Below are 3,612 nucleotides of genomic sequence, written 5' to 3'. Positions count from 1 at the left end.
AAACAACGTTTACGTATATAACAATAGTGTTTCACCCCACTGTTGTTTCAGTGAAACGTTTACATCAAGAAAGTAAAACATGAGCCGCCTTTGCCCTTCATATTTCTGTTTAACGTCAGTGCGGACAGCAAACAGTGTGTCTAGTAATCGGAGTTACCGCACTACGTCGCAGTTTTTGTTTATTTGTTTGCTTATTCGTACCTACAAACACAAGTTCGACTGCTTTTTCGAAGCTAAACAGGGTACTTAAAGCTTACATACACACGGTACTGTGTAGCAGAACAACAGTGGTTTTCTTAGAACACATAATTTTTAGCAAAGAGGAGGATTTCCACAATCCCGGTATGCCACTGCAGCAACGAGATTCCACTATTGAAGTACCATCACATATTTTGTTTTGTTCTTCAATTACTATTAAAGTTGAGACAGATTATGGTACTATTTTTGTGTACTCATTCTCTCTCAGATCGAAGGTTATAATTTCATACGTCATTAGTTACTATGAACTTGTTAACCAGTTCTATACTACACTGATAAAAACACGTAGGACACAGTTATGACGCTAGTAAGTACAATGCTTTAATTTTATCATGAGTGAACACTCAAAATCGGTCATCTGCCTGAAATACTATAGGGATTGTATCCTGAACCAATAAAATTGAGGAAGCTGTGTTTTATTACTGAAAGTCAATATTTTCCTCCGTACTCCTCTCTCAAGAGCATAAAAATAACTCAGATAATTGAAATACACAGAGTAGGTTTGTATTTTTATAGTAACTAGAATACCAAGTGTTTAGTACGTAACACGTTTCATTGGCGCCAAGTACTTCTAGCAACAGAAATTTGAGAGAGCAAATTGCTTACTGACAACATTATTTTATTAACGATTTCTTCAACGAATTTTACACTGGAATGTCTGTAAAATAGTCGTCAGTATGAAACAAAGCAGAATTAACACACCTCTTCGATCCAGGCATCGTTATCTGTTTCCTACTGTCTGCACTGTTCGGTTGCGACTGACAAATTTCGCTTCTCTGTTACACATTGAGAGAATTTCATGAACGTGCTTCTTATTTTTTCCCAAGATGTTTATTTCTCAGTTTCTCTTAATGAATTTCATTTGTCAAATTAGGTGTATAATTAATTCATTTTTCCCCCATGCTGGTTGTACTCAAAGATCTTTTTCGTTTATTCCTGTTAGTGCTTTGTCACTGGGTTTACTTTCTATCCAGGAAGTTTTTGAAAGATATCTCTGTATGCACATTGCTTCTTAAGGATATAGAGCACACATAAATGGTGGAAAAATTAATTCTATAGTCTTTCCTGATTACATTTATATGTAAATTATAGTGTTTCAAATGAAAAATGACCTATATACACCAAATTTTAAAGTTACATTCAAGTATGCAACCACACACCCGTTATTTCTGTTACAGAAACCAATATTATTTCGAAAAGAACTGTGAACTTTTTGTTTCCAGAGATTATACATACGATACATTGTATATGTTGGTAACAGTGCAGGTTTCTACTGTCTGTAAATTATTATCTTTGCTAATATTTACTTTTGTTTCACTGAAGCAGTTTGTTTACATGTTACTGAATGTTTGTTGCCCAAGTGCTACATATTTTTGTAGGAGTACATATCTCTTAGAGTGCAATAAATACGAACTATGCCACGCATCAAGAAATTCAATAAAAGTTCACAAACAAAACAAGCCAAACTGTTGAAAGTAACCTATGTATCAGTTTTTCAGGGAAGAAATTCCCACATGGCATGCCTCCTGGCGATTTTTGTGTTAACAATGACGCTGTTTGTTGTGGATTTGTTGTTTTTGATGTGGGACTCTTATCTTCTTTGATAAACGAAGTGGCGAAATGTAAACAACGTGGTGGTCTAGGCTATCTGGAAATAACTGAACAACAAAGTAGCAGGAAGGGTTTAGCGTCAAAATTAGTTTTTCTGTGTAGATCCTGCAATAAATCGACCTCGAAAATGACTTCGAACATTGTGTATAGTTCATATGATGTGAATTTGAAGTTATTGTATGCAATGTGTGCAATAGGAAAAGGAAAGATGGCTGCTAAAACGTTTTGTGGTTTAATGGACCTTCCTCCTCCTCCCAGTAGGTTCAGAAAGTACATAAAAATATTTTTAGGTGCCTTGACGGTTGTGTCTAAAGCATCTATGAAACGGGCAGTAGAAGAAACTGTAAATATTAGTTGAACCAGGGACATTGCTGTTGCACTTGATGGGACATGGGAACGTCGAGGACATCGTTCCTTGAATGGTGTTGTTAGTGCTACTTCTCTAGAGATTGGTAAAGTTGTTAATGTTGAGTGCTTATCTAAATACCGCCATACCTGCCGTGGTAACACTGAAGGACATATTGAACATCAATGTTTTAAGAATTATGATGGTTACAGTGGAGGTATGGAATGTGATGGAGCTCTAGAAATATTTCAAAGGTCGGTACCCGCTTTTAACGTTATGTATACGAAGTACCTAGGCGATAGGGACTCTAAAGCATTCAATAAAATTAATGAGTTCAATGTTTATGGCGATTCCTTGGTAACAAAACTAGAGTGTTGTGGACATGTGCAAAAGAGGGTGGGTGCTAGATTGAGGAAGCTACGAAGAGAAATGAAAGGAAAGTTGCTATCTCATGGAAAATCTCTGTCTGGCCAAGAAGATTGACAGAAACTGAAATACACCTTCTTCAGAGTTATTATGGACTCGCCATTAGATGAACTGCACATGTGAACGATGTTACAGCAATGAGAAAAGCTGTAAGGGCCCCACCTGCTTTCATAAGTTGTCCACAGATGACCACCCTGTTCACGGACTTTACCCTAAAGGAGCAGAACCTTGGTGTGATTACCAAAAAGCAAAAGAAAGTGGTCAAGTTTACCAACATCAGCATTCTCCTCCTGATCCTGCTATGAATGAAATAAAACCAATTTTTAGAGACCTGAGTGACACTGCTTTGCTTAGTAAATGTCTTCATGGGGGCACTCAGAATACAAATGAAAGTTTCTACCATGGCATATAGGAAAGATTACTCAAGAATGTTTTTGTAGGACTAAATACATTAAAAGTTGGTGTACTAGATGCAGCGATATGTTTCAGTGATGGAATGATAGGAAGATTGGAAGTCTTGAGAAATTAAGGCATAAATTGTGGCTCTAATATGGAAGACCAATTGCTTGCGTGTGACAGATAACAGGTGCATGAAGCTGTAAGATTCGCTCTTCAAGCTTGACGATAAAGAAATGCTGCAGGATGAAGACTATGCTTCAGGAATGTTCTGAGGCACAGTTTAGTTGGACTCATATCTTCATTCGTAATTTCCTGCAAGTTCTACTTTTCGGAAATTTCACATGTTGGACAAGAATCAGTACCTGTCAAACCTATACAGCCCCTCAGAACTCATCCGCATTTGCTTAATCAAATTGCCTGAACATTTACGATACAATATTTTGGTATGACGTTGCAAAGACGACATTGAAGCTTTTCAGGGACTGTTACAAGAATTGTAAATTGACACTGACAATTGCGGAACGCGAAAACAGAAGCACAACAACTACAGGTCACATCCGTGACAATTCCGC

This window comes from Schistocerca americana, chromosome 1 (genome assembly GCF_021461395.2).
Source record: "Schistocerca americana isolate TAMUIC-IGC-003095 chromosome 1, iqSchAmer2.1, whole genome shotgun sequence".
Taxonomy (NCBI): Eukaryota; Metazoa; Arthropoda; class Insecta; order Orthoptera; family Acrididae; genus Schistocerca; species Schistocerca americana.
Note: the sequence above shows the minus strand (reverse complement) of the source record.